The 20,231-nt window shown below is 45.4% G+C and overlaps 1 protein-coding gene across 15 annotated transcripts in view; it reads right to left on the bottom strand.

Moving 5' to 3' along the window:
• Positions 1–20,231, bottom strand: part of DAB1 (DAB adaptor protein 1) — a 4,845,894-nt gene that overhangs the window by 1,273,835 nt on the left and 3,551,828 nt on the right. The gene's annotated exons all lie outside the window — the stretch shown is intronic.

The following is a 20,231-nucleotide window of genomic DNA, read 5'->3' as shown; positions in this document are numbered from 1 at the left end:
ACAGGTGGAGGACCTCACTCACCAGTGAAATTGGCCAGATGGGAGGAGACTTGCAGCTCAGTCATAGATGTGGAGTCTATTGAAGGAGTTGGTGGAGCTGAGTTTGGCGTGCCAACATTGGCTGATGAAGGTGAGTGTCCCTACAAACACACAACAATTAATCATCACCACTGACCTCCAAATGTGACAGCAACGCCAGCCAATAAATGGCCATCATGCACACCAATACATATCCATACACACATGCTGGGCCCACCACTATCACATCCCTATGCATGCTCCGCCCATACACAAATAAACACCTGACACACAGATGACCTGCACGTGTCACACAGCACGTCACTCCCAACACACATCAAGGTCCAACAGCAGCCACCATGGTTAACATGTGAACACCTGCACGATTCCAAACAGCACCCCCAACCTTGCATGTACCCAGTCCGCTGCGAAGCCAGGCATGCAACTAATCACATAGCGTCACCTGCACAAAGGCAAACGTATGCATGATGCGAGAACCAACATCACTGATACCCTGCCACTCTCTGTCCCACACATGTAAGGATGCAGACATCAATGAAGCACAGGGAAGTGCACAATGCACAACACCATCAAAAAGGGCAAGGAGGCAAGGTGATGGCAACGGACCCTCTGCATCAAGTGGACCAAGGATGGGCCAAGCGGCACACGGGAGAACAACCAGTGCACTACCAGCCAGTACAATTGGGGAGATGGCTGCATCGGCACAGCATAGTGTCAATGACGCAGCTGACCCTGACAATGATGGCAATGCAGGACTCGTCCACTCAGAGCCTGTAGGCAGAACACCTAGCCCGCAGGTCATCCCACAAGACACAGCTTGCCGGTATTCATCCGAACAGGGCAGCTATGGTGAGTGGTCTCAGCCCCATATTGCATGCAGTACCACCACATAACACACCAACCACCACCCACACTGCCATACAAGACCTTGAGGGATGTCTGTCCAGGATGGAGGGCCAGCAGGAGCAGATGCAAGGCCATGTCCAGCAGTAACCTTGCTGAAGGGGAGACAACACGCTGTGTCATCCATGACAGCACTGCGGCCGTAATCCAGGCCATCAACTCAAGTGCACAGCAAGTGCGCAATGGCTTCAATGCCTTGGGACAGATCCTCACCAGGATTGCTGACAGCATGGAGCAGCGGCAAACTCCGGCTTTGGGGTCACAACCATCTGGCTCATTCACATCGACCACGCCAGCGAGTTCCAGGCAGACCAGCCCCGTGCGCAGGTCCCTGCGAAGTGCACATCGCTCAGACATCCAAACCCACCTCCGAAGGGGACTCCACAGTGGCAGGGCCACCCTGCAGATTCTCTTTACAAATACATGCAGACACATGTTGTGCCATTGTTGACTTTGGGTGTTAGGGGGAGGGTGGTGGTGGGTGCAGTACTGGGGGTGTTGGGGGTGTGGGGATAGAGTGGGGGTGTGTGGGGTGTGGGGTGTTGGGGGCATGGATTGTTGAATCATGTAGTACAACAAAACTCACTAATACACCTGTTGTGTACACAACATCACATGAGTCGACATTGCTTATTTGTTGTTTGTCAATGTATTGCTTCATAGTGAACTGTGCCCATATACCCACACACCCAGTTACCACAGTTCCCAATACATGGCACCCTCTGCATCCAAGTACATCAGAATGACTGGTCTATGACCAATTGCTGCACTGGGCGACCCTCACATGTATCGCGTCCTGGCCCATGTCCAACATCTACTCCTTCCTCTCCTTCTACTTCACCAGGTGGTGGCAGCTCCGTGTCCGACGGCAGGGGTACGTTCCGCCGGATGCACATGTTGTGCAGCATTGCATATTCCGTGATGATCTTGCCCACCTTCGCAGGCCCCTATTTGAGTGCCCCTCCCGACCTGCTGATGCAGCAAAACCGTGCCTTCAAAAGGCCAAAAGTCTGCTCAATGACCACACACGTGCGTGTATGTGCACGATTGAAGTCCTCCTCGTGCCTGTTCTGCGGATTCCTGACAGGGGTGAGTAGCCACGTTTTCAGAGGATATCCAGCATCACCTACATGAGAGCAGACGGATGTATGTGTAAGGATAATGCTCAGTTGCCGTGTGTGCTCAGCCTGTACATCTTTCAAGTTCATATGCACAAACCCGTCAATGGCAACCACATCCACATGTGTATCAGCCAGCACTGTACAATACATGCCAATCCATGGTGCTAGCCTTGGGTGACATGCATGACCTAGGGTCCTAGGCATTTAAACCCCAGGCCCCCAATGCATTTTGGCTAGGGCCATTATGTATGCAAATGTGAGGGCTGTGTGGCGGCGGATGACTCAAGATACATTCATCCCTCTCCTCCCATGGCCCCGGGGGCATTCACCCTGCATATGCATGTGCCCCCCTATCCCTCTCCTCCCATGGCCCAGGGGGCATTCCCCTTGCATATGCATGTAGCCCCCCATCCCTCTCCTCCCATGGTCCAGGGGGCATTCCCTTTCCATATGCATGTAGCTCCGCCATCCGTCTCCTCCCATGGGCCAGGGGCCATTCCCCTTCCATATGCATGTAGCCCCCCATCACTCTCCTCCCATGGCCCAGGGGGCAGACTCACCCAACAGCCAGCCACTTCGTCCGATGTCTCCTTCCATGTAGTGGGGTAGTGAGGAGTTCCGCAGAACCATGGCATCATGCAACGATCCTGGGTATCTGGCACAGCAATGTGTTATTATCTGGCTGGCATCACACACCATCTGTACATTGATGGAGTGGTATAGCTTCTGATTGCGGTACACCACCTCCACGGCATGTGGGACTACCAACTCTACATGGGTGCAGTTGAGGGCACCAATTACATGGAATGCTATTTTGGTGGCATTTGCCTCCTGTGGTGTCCGTGGTAGGGATATGTAGGCACTTGTGTGCTTCAGTAGTGCATCCAGCACTTGGTTCAACACAACAGAGAAGCATATTTGCGACATGCCATGCATTTGGCCCACTGTGTGTTGATAAGTGCCTGTGGCCAGGAAGTGGAGCACAGATGCCACCTTCAGCAGAGGGGGGATGGCTGTGCGGATGTTGATCAGGCTGACCAAGTCTTCCTGTATTAATTCCACTATGTTGGTGATGGTGTCCCTGTCCAGCCGGTATAGGGTGAGGATCTGTGCTGGGGTTAAGTCAAATGGATTGGCCCTTATACGTGGAATTGATGGCTGTCTGCGGGGAACAACTACCTGCACTAGTGGGATTTGCTGGGCATGTCTCACCCTCCTCCTCCTGTGTCTCCCTCCTCTTTGTTGCCTGTTGTACTGCCTGCTGAAGGAGTATCAGTGCAGGCATGTCCTCCAGCCCTGGTATGGCAAGTGCAAGTATTTTGCATTTGTATTTGTTTAATTTATAACGCGCAAACCAACAGGCCCGGGGGCATCAGGGCGCAATTTGTACAAAGTTACAAGAATGCACATATACAGACATAAAAATTACAGAAATTAGCAATAACAGAAATATTAACAGGGTTCCTATCTACACATATTACAGTGGTTAGAGTGCCGCTAAGGCTTAGCAGTGGATATACCCATAGGGTGTACAGCCAAGAATAGTAACGGAGGTCGGCAGGTCAGAGCAAGTAAGACAGGGGTACTAGCATGTCTTAAAGATGGTCAAAAAGCCAAGATTTGGTTGTGGCCTTGAATGTGTTGAAAGAGTCTTCAGCTCTGATTGTAGCGGGGAGGGAGTTCCAAAGCTTAGAAGCTAGGACAGGGAAGCTCGAGCCCCCCGCTTTTTGCAGTTTAAACCCAGGGATCGATAGACAGTGGGACTGGGCAGTTCTTAGAGGCCGGAAGGTCAAGTGGCCTGACAGCCGACTGCAGAGGTAGATAGGGGCCTAAGCATTTGTGCGTAAGGGCGAGTGTTTTTAGTGAAATTCTCTGCTTGACAGGTAGCCACTTTAGGTTGGTTCTAGATTCTGAAATGTGGTGGTTGCGGGGAATGTTTAGGGCAGCACGAATGGCATTGTTCTGGGTTGTTTGGAGTTTATTCAGGTTCTCTTGGCTGGTGCCTAAGTAAAGAGCGCTACAATAATCAATTTTAGGCATAATGAGGGTTCTAGCTAGCGTGACACTGTTAGGGGTGGTAAGAAACGGTCTGCAAGCTGCAATAAGTATGCAGGTATATGCCGAGGCAGATCTGACTGCATTTATTTGCGGGATAATGATGGGGTGGCGTCAAGGTAGAAACCTAGCGTTTTAGTATCTTTCGAGACACGTATGGTGTTACCTACCGTCAATGGTGAATGATGGATAGGACGGCTCTAGTTTGCTACGGCGTTGTGCGGTGCCCAGGATCAAGAGCTCCGTCTTGTCATCGTTTAGGCATAACTGGTGTTCGGCCATCCAGGCTTGGATGACCAGGTAGACGTCGTTAAGGGCCTTGGTGTCAGCTAGATAATCACCTGTGATGGGAATGAGTATCTGGGTGTCATCCGCATAGTTAGTGTAGGAGACACCCAGATAGTCAAGCACATCAAAGAGAGGTTTCGTGAAGATGTTATAGAGTGTAGGTGACACACAAGATCCCTGAGGTACGCCACAGTGAATTGGGGAAGGGTCTGCGGCTGCTGAAGGGGCAAAGATAGGTCTTTTGCTCAAAAAGGATTTGATCCAGGCCGCAGCAGAGGACAAGAAGTTGGCAGCAGAGTGGAGGTGCTTGCATAGGATCTGGTGGTTGACCAAATCAAATGCGGCTGAGAGGTCGAGAAGTAGTAGGATTGCTAGTTTGCCCTGATCCTTCAATACCTCAATTTGGGTTTTTAGGTCTATTAAAGCAGTTTCCGTTCTGTGTCTGGGGCGAAATCCAGATTGTCGTAGACCTAGCAAGTTGTTAGATTCCAAGTAATCTTGGATCTGAAGGTGTACTGCACAGTCTAGAATCTTGAGCAAGAACGAAACCGTGGTGATAGGTCGGAAGTTAGTAGGTATGATTGGGTCTAAGGTTGGTTTTTTAAGCAAAGGGATCACCCAAGCGTCCTTAAGGTTGTCTGGGACAATACCTGTGCTAAAGGAGTAGTTGATAAAGGCTGTAATGAATGGGGCCAAATCATGTGCAGAGTCCTTAATGATGGGAGCTGGGCAGGGGTCACCTTGGCAGTTGGACGGTTTAATTCTCAGGGTTATATTTTCTACCTCGCTAACAGTGAGTGGTGAGAAGGCAAATGGTTTGGTGTTAGCAGTGTCTGGAGGGGGTTCTAGCCGGGGAGTGTGAATGGTTAACGAGCTTCAGGCTGTCCTGCTTGTCTTCAATTTTAGATTGTAACATAGAGATTGTATTTAGTAAGGCTACTTGAATGTTAGCACAACATTTACTAGCTTTCGTGCAAGTCTCAGGGTGGGAGACTGGGGTTTCTAGCTCTTTTAGGATTCTGAGGAGCTCCTTTGTATTCAAATCAGCTTGCAGAATGTGATTGTTAAGAGATTTTTTTTTGCAGTGATGATAGCATCTTTGTAGGTCAGTGAGGCAAGGAAACCATCTTTATGTTCATCAGAGGGGTGGCTTTTCCATCGATTTTCAGCACAGCGTTTACCTTTGCGGAGCAATCTTAACTGTGGGGTGAACCATGAGTTCAGATGTGCTTGTGGTTTAGCCGTCCTGAGTTTGAAGGGTGATATAGAATCTATGGCCGTAAGCATAGTTTGGTTGTATGTGTCTGCTAAGGAAGTTAGATCAGAGCAGGTGCTGGTGGCCGCATTAAGGGAAGAGAGTAACAAAGGGAGGAGTTTCTCCTTAGTTATGTCCTTTTTGCTTCTAGTAGGGAGTGCTGGGGCTATCGGTGTCGGAGTTCGCGGGGTAGCTTCGATATTAAAAGTTATAATGTTATGGTCAGACCATAAGCAGGGGGTATTGTCAAGAACCTTAATATTGCAGTTAGAGCCAGCTAACCAGTCAAGGGTTCTGCCTTTGATATGGGTGGGTTTGTGAATGTACAAGGTGAGGCCGAGGTCATTAGAACATTCTCCAGATCTATTGCGACAGGATCTTTTGGGTCACCAAGACTTAAGTTAAGGTCGCTTAGGATGATGGTTTGTGAATTATTTTTAGTATTGTCAAGGAGGAGAGTGGATATTTTACCAACAAAGGTCGGCGCCGGACCTGGGGGCCTATAGATAAGGTGGAGGGTGGTTGTTTGGTTAGGCGTTAGTGATAGTTTGACTGACAACGACTCGGCTGATTCGAGTTTGGAGTCTGGTACCACTCTTAGGTCGAGAGCGTTTTTATGGATGAAAGCCACACCACCGCCTCTGTATTGGGCAGTGGTACGGTCACATCGCGTGATGCTGTAGTCAGATGGTAAGGCCAGGGATAGTGAGGGGCCAGATGCAGCATGTAGCCATGTTTCGGATATATACCGATGAAGTCGAGGTCAGAGGTGATGATAAGGTCAGCAATGTCTAATGCGTGTGCTGTGAGAGATCTAGCGTTGATAAGGGCACCCTTGAACACAGGTAGTTTAACCTCTGTGATGGTGGAGTTGCGTGTGACGGTGGATGAGGGAGAACCAGGTGGTAAGTGTGGAGTTTGCTTGGCGGCGTTGTTGCGGGAGTGTCGAAGGCGGAATCTAGTGCCTAATTTCTTGTTTCTAAGAAAGAGGGGGCATGGTTGGTTGGGGGTGGTTTCTTGGCGAAGTGTTCCAGCCACAGCACTGGATCATCAAGGTATTGGTTAATAAGGTTGCTAGAGTAATGTAAGCCTGCGGTGGTTGCTGCAGAGCTCATTCTAGGCGTCACAGTCACAGTCGGCTGTGCCTTGTGATGTGGTTTCAGGCAGGCCAAACTATTGGGTGGCTGGACGGGTTTGGCCCAAAGGGGGAAGATTGTTGCAGTGGGTGACTGGGTGGCTTGGGCAGCCCGTACGGCTAGAGTGAAGTATAGTAGAAGGAGCACACTGACGTGCATAATGGTAGTGCTAGTTATCTGTATGGGATGATGGGGTCTCATTAGATGGGACTATAGTATCAATGACCAGAACGGCACAGTGGATACAAGTGCCTCGAGTGGACTAGGTGTCTGCAAACATAGAGGTGACCTGAGCGTACAGTGTGAGCAAGAGCATAAGCAAGAGATACCTAAGTTTGATTTAGCAGTGAGAGCCAGAAAGGCACTAACATCAAATGCATAAAGGCACTAAATTCAAATGCAAAAAGGCACTAAATTCAAGTGCATAAAACAAGAGATACCGAAATTCGATTTTAGCAGTGAGAGTCAAAAAGGCACTAAATTCAAATGCATAAAACAAGAGATACCTAAATTCGATTTTAGCAGTGAGAGCAAAAAGGCACTAAATTCAGATGCATAAAACAAGGAATACCTAAGTTCGAATTAGCAGTGAGAGCCAAAAAGGCACTAAAGACAGATGCAAAAAGGCACTAAATTCAAACGCATAAAACAAGAGATGCCTAAATTCGATTTTAGCAGTGAGAGTCAAAAAGGCACTACATTCAAATGCATAAAAGAGATACCTAAATTCGATTTTAGCAGTGAGAGTCAAAAAGGCACTAAATTCAGATGCAGTAACAAAGGACATATAAATGTGATTTGCCTGTGAGGAGTGGGCATGGTATAGTTGTCCACCAGGATGCAGGGCACACAGGCCCAACTAGGGTTGCGCACTGTTGCAAATGTTTAAACAGCCTTCAAGTCCAATACAGTGATTAGAGCACATTGCAGGTGCAGGAGAGGTGATGGAAGGAGCTGTTTGAGTGGATAGGTATATAGAGGGTGCAGATGGAGTAAGTTAGACAAACATGGATTCATCACAGCCTCATAGGATGCGAGCAGGGGGTATGGCCCCGGGCTCTGGTCAGCTCGGGACAGTCTCTGGACAGTTGTTGACCTTGGTAGCATTTTGGTTTGGAAAGGGGTGTGGTGTGTGGGTATGCTCCTTTTGTGCTACCCCTGACTCCTGTGCCTTCACCTGTCCTGATTGTGTGCACCTGTGGCACTTGGTTACACATCAGTTTGCTATTAACGGGTGGTCCACGATGCCGGTATTGGCGGCATCATAGTGGCCCTTATTACTGGCATCTCAATGCTGGCATGTACATGTCTGTGCGACTCGTGGTGTCCTATTAGTTGTGGGATGCCAGTATTACGGGCACACCGCCCACGGGTGCGCCCGTATGCCGGTACGGTGGTGCACGGCCACAGCGGCTCCTAGTCGATGCCGGAGGGACCAGCGTCTAGGGTTGTACCTAGACCGCCAACCTCGTAATGAGGCCCAATGTGTTCAGATGTGCCATATGAGGCTGTACCTATTAAACGGTCTGCAGCTTTGAAGGACCTGCATTTGGGAGAGCATTTTTATACTGAAGCTGTACAATTTTTGTGACAGTGTTTTATCAGATGATATGTCATCCCAGAGGACTTTTAGCTCTGTGTTCTCATCTTTGTTGAGATAGGCTGTGACAGATCTTGCAACAGTAGTGGAATTGTCTGCAGTGTATTGTATGTCTATATTTGCATTCCACAAGAAAGCAATGAAAGGATTGTAATCATTGATGCACTTTGATGCTTCGTCCCTTTTAATGTTGTATGTATTTTTAGGTGCTTTTACACTGTGTCTAACAGAGGACATAAAGCTATTTACTTGTCCTTTTGCGCAAACTGGTCTATGGAAGCCAAAGAGACATTTGGTATAGTAGTTCCCTTTGTTTTTATATCTCTGTCATATTTGCCATACTTGTGTTAATGGAAGCGTAAGATTTGTGTACGTAGGTCACTATGCGTGGTTTCTGAAGGGATGCCTCACGTTATGTATTTTTCGATAAACTGTAAAACAGTGGCATCACTGTCATGGCCAAATTTCAGAGCATATTTTATCCACAAAAGCAAACAGATCTGTGGTGCTCCTCTAGATTGATATTCTTTTCTCCAAAAGTAGTGTTCTACTTTTCTGAGTGGAGGGGTACTTTTATTGCAGATGAAGTTCAGCATGACAATAATGTGATGGTGAAAATCCCTTTAAACATTGACAGGGTCAAGAGAACAGAGTTCTTCTGGTGTTATCATATCTATTCCTTCTTTATTTTGATTTGCTATGCGTAAGAAGTTGTGCAAGTCATCCCAAGCATACTCTGCAAAACTTAATGTAACAAACCATGTGGGTAGGCCCAGTTTCCTTAGCATACAACGTACATCACTGTGATGGCAGAACAAGTGTTCTTTTGAACCACGCATGTTTGCAAAGAGATTTGTGATACTCCACTGCAAAATGTTGTCTTTTATCTTTTGAAGCAGTTGGGTAGCGGACATGTTTAAAAAATTGGATCCTGTTTTTAATGTGTGTGCAACTCCATAACATAGAGTTGCTTTTTCACTTTCATACTGGAGGTGGAAACTGTATTTCTACGTTTTGTCTGAATCTGGGGTCTTCAGAATACATTCGTAAGAAGCGATATTCCGAAGCACTAATTTGTGTGAGTCTTTCATCATATCTTCCTACTTTTCCTGTAGGAAAGAGTAGAGGAAAAGAACATGCTTTGACACGTTTCTCCCATATTCTCACTGGAGATCCTTTGGCTTGACACATTTGATATGTTTCCAATAAGCCTGTTCATTGAAATACAGTTCTGTGCTGCTTCTTTGAATCCATTCACCTGCACAGAAGTTTGAAAAGGTATCTATATTGACCTTGCACATGTTTAGAAGTACTTTTTGTATTGTACTGATTCATTTAGTTAGTATATTTTGTAGCTATATTTATTTGTGTAGTGCACCAAACCCTTGGGTATCTGGGTGCATTGCTCCAGTTACAATTGTACAAATTATGGATACATGATACAGGCATTGGGAATGGAAGCAAACAATCAAATTTACAAAATGTACAACATAGTCATAGTCAACATAGTAATTTACGAGGACAAGTAAATAATACAATAATACAAGATAGTATATATATGTCGGAAGGGAAGAGGCATGGGAGACATTGGGCATCATTACGATTATGGAGGTAGCCATGGTGCTATTAGCGCCATGGCTGCCCCCATACCGCATACCGGGTCCGGGTTCTCGGTATGTGGACTTACCAGGTCATTCCAACCTTGGAGGACGCGGTAAATCCGCATTCTGAAAACCATTCCCCATTCCAATTTCATTCCCCATAGGGCTCAATGTGAATGGGGAAGGAGCTAATAACGGGCCTGCAAATAGCGGGCCCGTTATTAGCTCCCCGGTCCCTTAGTGGCTCCTGCAAAGGGACCTCGGAATGTGGCAGTAAGGGGATAACGGCACCGGCATCCTTTGCGGTGCCGTTTAACCCCTTACCGCCACACTCGTAATGAGGCCTATTATGTTGGGTTGGTTTTCTAGTGGCAAGCTATTTTTTAACACTTGTCCTGAATTGGGGGAGGCTAGGAACAGTTTTTATATCAGTGGGAATGGAGTTCCACAGTTTGGAGGCTAATACTGGGAGCTTGTGCCTCCAAATTTCTGGTGGTTCTACTTAGGGACTTGACAGCAGTGCATTTGGGCTGATCTGGTAGGCCTGGTTGATATTTTATTGATAAATCTGCAGACCAGGTAGATTGGTGAAGAGTTTGCAAGGCATTTGTGAGTGAGAGTTAGTGTTTTCAGGGAGATTCTGTAATTAATGGACAGCCATCCAGCATTACGTCTTGTTTCTGATATGTGGTGGGAGCAGGGTATATTGAAGGCTGCTCTGATGGCATTGTTTTGGAGGACATGAAGTATTCTTAGATTGCTTTTGCTAGTTTCAAGTTAGAGAGTGTTACAGTAATCCAATTTGGACAGTACCAGTGCTCTGGCTATGGTAGAGCAACTGGTAGGGAAGACAAATGGTCTGCAAGCGTTTATTAGTTTACAAGTATAGGGTGTAGAGGAGGCTAGAGCATTCACTTGTTTAGTCAGTGTTAATGAGGAGTCAAGATAGATGCCTAGTGTCTTGACGACTTTGGGGACCAGAATGCTGATTCCCTCAATGCAGAAGGAGTTGAAGGTAGTGTCAAGTTTATTTAGTTTGACTTGTGAGTCGGTTAGTAGAAATTCTGTCTTCTCATCATTGAGACAGAATCCATGTGTGGCCATCCATGCCTGAATGATTAGGTACATTTTGTTTAGAAGTTTGGAATCGGTGTCATGATTACCAGAAATTGGGATAAGGATTTGGGTGGCATCTGCATAATTAGTGTAGTTGACACCCAAAAGGTCCACATTGTTGAATAATGGCTTGGTGAAAATGTTATAAAGCGTTGGTGACACGCATGAGCCTTGTGGCACTCTGCATGTCACCAGGGCTGGAGCCGCAGAGGAGAGGGGTAAGAAGACTATCATCGTTCTGTTTTCTAAGAAGGATTAAGTCCACTCGATAACTTCTTCGGAAAAGTGGGATGAGGAAGAGAGATGGTTTGCAGAGGACCTCATGACTGACCAGGTCGAAAGCAGCTGATAGATCAAGGAGAAGGAGGAGTGTTATATTACCTTTGTCTATTTGCACATCAATTTGTGTTTTTAGGTCTATTAATGCTGTTTTCGTGCCATGTCTAGGCCGGAAACCTGATTGCCGACAGCCTGGGAGGTTGTCAGCTTCCAAGTGGGTCTAAATTTGGAGATAGGCTGCCCTGTCGAGAATTTTCAGTATGAAAGGCGCTGTGGTGATGGGCCTATAGTTTGTGGGGACATTGGGATCAAGGTTGTTTTTTTTTAAGAGGGGGAGTACCCAGGCATCTTTCAAGTTAGTAGGGATGTTTTTTGTTTCAAAGGATGAGTTGATGAAGGCTGTGATGGCTGGTGTCAGTTCTTTTTCCACATCTGGTCGTGGGGTATACATCGCCTTAGCAGCAGGAGGGTTTTATGCTAGTGATAATGTTTTCCACTTCAGCGATGGTTAGTGGAGAGAATTTGAAGAGGTTGTCGGATATCTCGGCTGGGCTCTGAGTTTTAGAGGGTCTTAGGTCAGTACGATGTAATTTCATCGCCGGAGGTTTTTTCGCAGATGATTTTTTTAAAAAAATCTTCTAATTTCTGGGGGGGGTTAAAAATTTATATACATTGGGTGTGGGTGTACAGGCATATAACACAAATTAAAGGAGATGGGAGGTTTGGGGGGGTAACCCCCCCAAAAATAAAAAAATAAAAAATTTGATTTGTTTTTTCGAAAAAAAATCCATGGTAAAAAAACCTGTGAAAAAACATCCTGCGATGAAATGACATGGAACCCTTAGGTTTGTGTTGATGCTAAGTTTTTTCAGTTCGATCTTGGATTGTAGCTTAGTGATTTTATTGAGTAAGGCATCTTGAATCTTGGTGCACCAGTCCTTGTTTTTGGCACAAGACTTAGGGTATGTGGGTGCGTGATTGAAGTTCACAGAGTACCTTAAAGAGTTATTTAGAGCTGGATTTAGCATTGCAGATTCTGTTATTATAGATTTCACTTTTAGTTTGTAGGATGGCTGTCTTATATGCCTTGGCCGTTTTTAAGAAGGCATCTCTAGTAAGTGTTGAGGGTTGGTTGTTCCAAACCAATTTGGCCTTCCTTTTATTGTCACAAAGAGTTTTAAGGTTGGAGGTGAACCATTTATTGAGGTGAGCCTGAGGCTTAGCTTTTCTAATTTCAAAGGAGCTAAGGTATCAATGACTTGAAGGATTGCATGGTTTTACAGGTCCACAAAGGTGGATTGGTCTGTATTTGTGTTGGAGTAATTTAAGAGAGGTTGTAATAAAGGTAGTAGGTTTCGATAGTGATGTTTTTATTGTTTCTAGTTAGGGCAGGGGGAGCCAGGTGGTCGGTAGAAAGGGCGGGAGAGCAAGACAGAGGGCCTCATTATGAGTATGGCGGAAAGGCAACAATGGCGCTGGAAGTGCTACCTGCATTGTTGTTACCTCTCCACCACACTACGAGTTCTGCTCTGCGGTGCCGGACTGCACGCCTTGTCTGACCAGGCGTGCATACCGGCACCCGCAAGCAGAACTCATGATTGCACCAGCACCATTATAAACGGTGCCGGTGCAACCATGCTCCCGACACCCATTCTGCCCTATCCTATGGCGCAGAATGGGGATCGGGAGGCCGGCCATAACGGCACCCGCGAATGGGCAATTACCGGGTCCGCCAAACTCGGCATGACCCGGTTATTGCCCATTCGTGGGTGCCGGAAAACAAACAACTCCGGCGGCAGCCGTGCCCACCAGAGTTATAGTGAGGGCCAGTGTCTTAAATGTGATCACATGGTGGTCAGTCCAGGTGCATGGTTCATTGTCGAGGATATTGGTTTCATAGTTGAGGTCGGCAATCCAGTCAAGGATTCTGCCTTTGTTATGAGTAGGTTTATTGATTCGGTGGGCGAATCCTAGTTCTTTTATTGTGTTGGCTAGCGACATGGCTGTGCTGTCTTTAGGGTCAAGGAAGCCGAGGTTAAGATCGCTGAGGAGTAGGATTTGAGATCCAGTTTTAGTATCAGTGGCAAGGAGTTGTTGCAAGTCATCCTCGACGGAGGCGATGGGGCTAGGTGGTCTTTAGATAAGATGAAACTTAAGGGTATGAGAGGCCAATAGTGGGAGTTTCACAGTGAGGAGCTCGGCAGAGGGGAATGGGAGGTGAGGGAGGACTCTGAAGCCAAGGTCAGTTTTGCTACTAATGGCTACTCCCCCTCTTTTGGAGAATTCTCTGTCATGTATCGCAATGGTGTAATTGTCAGGGATGGCTAATGCCATGGCTGGCCTGCCGCAGCATGCAGCCAAGTCTCAGTGATGGCCAGGAAGTCTAATTGATTAGTGGTGATAAGGTCTGCCACATCTAGGGCATGGGCTGTTAGAGACCTGGTGTTGAAAAGGGCGCCTTTTATGACCATGTTAGGCTTGGTAAAGTTGCTGCAGCCTACAGACCCATTCAGGATGCAAGGAGAGTCCTTGATAGTGTTGATCTTATCTGGCATCCTAGTGTTGCTATTCATTTTGGAGTTGCTAGGTTTGATGGAGGTTGTGGTGGTAGGTGTGAGGGTTTGAGCTTGGATGGCTCTAGATCTTAGACTCAACGTTTTGATTGTTGATTCATCAGGTTTCAGAGTTTTGCTCGTTATGGTTTTAGGTTTGATTTGTGGATTGATGGTAGGATGGTATTGTGATTTTAGCCTGAACCTAGTGTGAGTTTTCTGGTGGTTAAGGTGCAAGGTTGATTTGGAGGAGGTCTGGAGGCATACCATTGTATTTCCTTACAGTTACTGGGTATGGATGTGTGGTAGGGTAGAAAGGTTAATGGAGGCACAAACTGCATGGGTGCTATAGAAGCATTGCAGGGGAGGGCAGTGGACATAGAGAGTGACACACAGAACTTGCAATGGGGGGCATAGTCTGATGTCAATGTATTGCAGGAGCTTGTCATCATGTGGGGACTTGTGAGAGCAGGACGATTAATATGCTTATGCTGCGATACGTTAGTAGCGGTTGCTTTTGCTACAGGGGGCTAGTGTGGTAGGTGGGCATGGCTAGTTGTTTGTAACTAGATCAGAGGCATAGAGTACAGTAGCTCTATTGGGTAATGATTAGTGCTGAGATAGATTTAGGGCACAGTGGCCAGTGCACTGCTGTACGAGCAGTAGAGTGGCATAGAGGCAATTTTAGACACAATTGACTGGGCTAGATATAGGCAGAATCCAGATGTGGGTATCTTTGCAGGCACTAAATAACACATGTGACTCTGTACGAAGCAAGGTGGTACCGGCAGAGAAAGGTAATGGAGTAAGGCATGGGTGAAAAGGCAGGATCTGGGCAGAGAGACTGTATCTTAAGGAATACAATAACTATAGCACACAGCAGCACATGGCAGAGTGGGCCGAAGCCCGTTAGTGCAGTTGGTTCATTGAAGTAGAACGCTCTAGTCCATGGCAATGAAGTGAGTATCTTGGGCACACAATAACAGTAGCAAATGCAGCTCTAAGCACAGGTAATGCAGTCACAATTTAAGAAGGTGATATCTGGCAGAGGCAGTCTGCAGATAACTTGGGCACACAGTAACAATAGCAAAAGATGCTCTTAGCACAGGTAATGCAGTCACAGTTTAAAAGATGATATCTGGCAGAGGCGGAATGCAGGTACCTTGGGCACACAGTAAAGGTAGCAAATGCAGCTCCAAACACTGGTAATACAGGCACAATTTAATATGGTGACATCTATGCAAAGGCAGAGTGCAAATATCTTAAGGGAGACAATAACAGTGGAATGTGCAGTTCTGAGCACCGCAAGACGATATTAGCATAATGAGTATCTTAGGCGTGCTATAATAATGACATGTGTAGCTTGGATCAGCACAGGCAATGCTGTCAGCGCGAAGGCTGTATAGTTGGGACAATATAAAAGGCGGGAACTGGCCGCTGTAGAATGCTAGTATACTCGGGCATGAGGTTTTAGCAGAGACGGTTGTGGGTAGGATACGTGATGTAGTGGTTCAAGTGACGGTTATCTATTCGGGCGTATAACAAGGTGTGCTAGCAGATGATAAATAGATTGGTACAGTGCAGTGGATAATTGATGTATAGTCAGTTTCCATGAGTAGAAGTAGGTTTTCTAGAGTTTGCATGTAACAGTAAATAGCAAGTTGCATAGAGCACAGTTAGCCAGCAGAGTCTTATTGGGTTTGTGGGGTCGATTGTAACCTAGAACAGATAGTCAGTTGAGATACAGGAGGAAGGTATCAAGGTGCAGATGTGCGATAGGGCGCACTGTGCGGTAAGGCATCGCTTATCTTCACAGAGGTGACATTGTGAGCGACAGAAGCTGGGCTCAGTCAGGTATAAGCCCCGGCCGCGTGGCGATAGCATGGACAGAGCTCAGGAAGCGCCTTTTACACAGGCCTTCTACAGAGGACCGGCTTCCGCCTGCCGGCGGTGTTTATTGGCACACAATATGAACCAGGGTTGCTAGGCAACCGATAAACAACCTCGAAGTGAGGCCAAAAAGGCGACAACCATTTTAGGATCAGGCTGCCACCAAGAATATATGGCAGTATGAGTTTCAGATAGCATCCACAGCACTTTCAAACAAACGTGGATGAATGAGGGAGAATGCTCTCACAAGAGTAGTGGTTTCATGGTGTTTAAAATGAATATAAACAACTTTCTTTTTTATCACAAATGCGCTGTCAATTAGAGCTTCAAAGATGAGTCTTCTGCAATCATTTTTAAGGGTAGAGCGTACCCTTTCAGCTGTTTTCATAAGATTGTGAAGTACTCTACGGTGGACATATTTTTGTAAAATTTCTTTTTTTTTAATGCTTTACTGGGGTTGCATTACCATTGTTAGATATAGGGTTAGGTTTATTTGTAGGTGTGCTTTTGTTTATACATTTGTTTTAGTTTTAGTTTTTAGAAGATGGGCTTTACTTTTTATAGAGGTTGCTGGATTAGTTTTGTTGAGTGATGTTATTAGCAGTCTTGTTTGAATATTTTCTATAATTTGTTTTAGAGATGGATGACTATATGGCTTGTTTTTATTCCTATCTGCTCTATTTTTTGTTGTTTTATATGAAATAGTTTTTTAGTAGGCATTCTGTTCTGTCTGTTGGAATAAAATAAAATGTGGCTTTGAAAGTTGTGGAATATATATGGATATATTATGAATGGGTGTATGAATGTGATGGTAGAGATGAATGCAGGGCTGTGTGATTGTGTAATGCGATGATTGTTGTGGGTGGGAAGGTTGTAAGAGTTACTGAGTGTGTAGAGGTGTGAAAGGCTTGCGGTAGTGAATAAGAGAGTGGTAGTGTGAATTAATATGTAGGGACAATATGATGTTTTAAGGAGAGTACTCGGTGTTACTGTGCATACTGAAATGTAATGAATAAGAGTGAAATAAATGTTGATGATTTGAAAGGAATACTATAGGCTAATGCATAGCAAAAGATGCTTTGGTACCATAATAAAGATATTAATAGTATAGTAATATACTTACTTTGTAGGATGTGAAGAGTAATCTTCTCCTGGTTGGTGTCTTTGATAGAGAGGTTGTTACTTATGAATGTAGGAGCAGTTGTTGGGAAATAGAGTTAATAAAGTTGTGTTTTGGATAGTCTAGTCAAGTATGTTAACTATGTTGTTAGAACAATTGAAGTATGAGTAGTGCTGTTTGGGAGTATAGAAGGAAAGGGGAACAATGGGTGTAAGGAAAAGATGTATGTGTAGTTTACTTTAATGCTGAGTTTCATGAAAGCAGTGCTGAGGTTGTGGTGCACCCATAGATTGGAACAGGTTATGTTAGCAAGTATACATTTACTGTCAAGATATTTCACATGCACACACTAAGTGGCACTTACAATGTTGTGGAAATCATTTGCATCTGCCTTTTGTTTCTTTTCTAGAGAAGTTATACACAGTGCTGTTTGAAAGGCATATATGCATTTTCGATTTTAATTGAAATGGTCTTAAAAATATATATTTTTAAATGCACAGCATTTTCCATTCCATAAAACTGTTATACTTTTGAATCATCTAGTGTAGTCCTGTGCTTTATTTGTTGGTTACATTCTGGGAGTTGTAGTCCAAGATGTGTAATGGCAGAAGTGGTATTACAAGTCACTGAATGCAGAGAAAAATACATGATTTCATAACCACCTATAGATTTGAATGGGTTATATTGGTTGGTATGAATGCGTGTGGAAAATATTAAACTTCCACTTAGAAAGTGCCATTATAAAATGTTGTAGAAATCTTTTCAAGCTGCTTTTCCTTTTTTATATTAAAAAAAGTAGCACACAGTGCTGCTAATAATGCACATATGCATTTTCTAAGTTTCATGGACATGCTTTGAAAAAGCAAGATATACACATGTGCAGCATTGTAAGTGAGCATGCTGAATGATGTAATACATGGCATTTGGTAGAGTGGTTGCAAAAGAGAACATGTTGATTGAGAAGCTTAATACAAGGAAAGTAGAAGCAACCCAGTATACATATTTATGAAGGTGTTGAAAATAAATACTTATAGGCATGCCTGTACTATGTTTTGTTAGATGCAGATCTTGTTGAATCTGGAATTAGAAATCTTGGACAGTTGCACAGTAGATTTTAATGCAGATGCTGTTCATTAACCGGATATATGTACTTTGAGAGGTCAAGTGTACATTCAAAATGTTGAAGTGAGATGACAGAGTTAGGTATAGAGGTTTTGGATGTGATTGGTGGATGTATGTGTGACTCTTTGAAATCAGCCAATGAGGGAGTGTTGAGAACATGAAAGTGGAAAGGGTAGAAGGGCTGTCCATGTATTATGGGTCCATGGACACTGCGGTTTTCCGTGGACGGCACATGCCACATCCAGTTCTTTTGTGGATGTCTGGCATGGAAAGGGAACTGTGGTGGATAGCCAATCAGATTTGCTAGGTGTGGTGTACAGGAAGAGAGGGTAGTAGGAGTTTTATTTGCAGGAGTGTTGAGAGCAGTGATAATGGCTATGGCTATGTGTTTCAGAAGGCAGACTGTGGATTCTGGGGTACTCTTCAATTTAGGTATTGAAGGTATATACTGAGAATCATGGCATTCTTGGAAATATTAGGTTGACAGAAATGGAAGTTTCCTGGCATGCAGTTTAGGGCTCAGACTGGGGAAACTTGCTTTCCTTCTGTGAGAGTATGGCTCATTTCTAAAGTCCAGATATTGTGATTGTACATTGTGGAGGGTACAGTTTGGGGTTTGTGACTCCAATGTCTTTGCAAGTTTCAGAACTAAATCAGAGATGCACATGCAGGTGTCCAATACACTTTTTCAGTCCTCAAATTGAACAATCAAGACAGATTGTCAATAAAGGTGTATCTGCTTTTTTGTATGGTTATGGAATGTCATGTTTTGAGAATGAAAATATCAATTCTCAGTGTGTGAATTGTTTTGTCCGGATGGAATTCACTTCACAAACATTGGAAATGCAATTTTCCTTTATAATGTAAGAAATACATTGAAGAGGTTCCTCTAAGCAAATAAATAACAGCATAAAAGCAAAACAGAAATTTAAAAAAGGTGTTTGTTTACAAACCCACTCCAAAAAAAAGGTTATTTTCAGAGCCACCACTAAAGATTACATAACTAACATTGTGTTCAATTTCCCTACCTGCCCCGTTCAACTGGATGATCTGTCCGTATATATTGGGGTAGTCCATGGACAGTACGTGCCACATCCACATCTTTTGGTGCTGGCATGGAGAGGGGTCTGCAGAGGCCACAGTCAGTCAAGGTGTCCGTGGACATCGGGGGATCAGCCAATCAGGTTTGCTGGGTGTGATGTATAGGAAGAGAGGGTAGCAGGAATTTAGTTAGTAGGAGTTGTGAGAGAATTGAAAATGGCCATGGCAATGTCTGTTAGCAGGCAGAGTGTTTGGATTGTGTGGGACTCTTGGGTCCACTGGGTGAAGGTGTATACTGATTATTGTAGAATAGCCAAACATCTTGGATTCCCTGAATTGGATGTGTTCTGGTATGGAGTGCATGAAATGAAGTGGGTGGACTTGCTCCAGTTTTGTGCAAATATGGTTCAATTGAAGCATCAGGATATTATTATCATTCATTGTGGGTGGAACAGTTTGGGGAACGTAACTGGAATCTCATTGCAGTTTGCATTGAAGGAGACATTGGAAACGTTGATTGAAATGTTACCGAATTCCAAAATAATGTTTTCATAAATTGCACATAGACCGATCTGCAAATGAAAAAAGTGAGGTGCAACATCAATAAAGCTGTGTGTGCTTTTGATTGCAATGTTGGCATGACATTGTTCCATAATGAGAACAGAATCCAGCGCACAAGTGGCGCACGCGGCTGGCGCACAGTGTGCGCGTGCGAATCCCTGCGCCAGTCGCGTGCGCTAAAATCCAATTCCGCGCACAGCGTATTCATGGATTCCAGCCACCAAAACCAGCCGTGGCGCACAGTGGCGCAGCGACCCTGCAGCAGCGCCAGTTACGCCCCCAAGAACGCCTCTCGCGCAGGGAAAAGCCATCAACATACCCAATCCAGCGCAAAGGGCTGCGCGAACCCTGTACCAGCACAGCAAGCGGGCTACGTGTATCACTGGGGTGCGCGGGAAGTACCTCACGCGATGGCCCCGTGCGAACAGGGTACGCGTATTTCAGGGGTGCGCGGGAAGTTCCACATGCGATTTCATCATGGTACGTGTATTTCAGGGGTGCGCGGGAATTTCCACACGCGATTGGGCCCGTGTGAGCAGGGTACACGTATCT

The sequence above is a fragment of the Ambystoma mexicanum genome, chromosome 1q, assembly GCF_040938575.1.
Source record: "Ambystoma mexicanum isolate Mex_15411 chromosome 1q, UKY_AmexF1_1, whole genome shotgun sequence".
Taxonomy (NCBI): domain Eukaryota; kingdom Metazoa; phylum Chordata; class Amphibia; order Caudata; family Ambystomatidae; genus Ambystoma; species Ambystoma mexicanum.
This window is presented reverse-complemented; position numbering and strand designations above follow the sequence as displayed.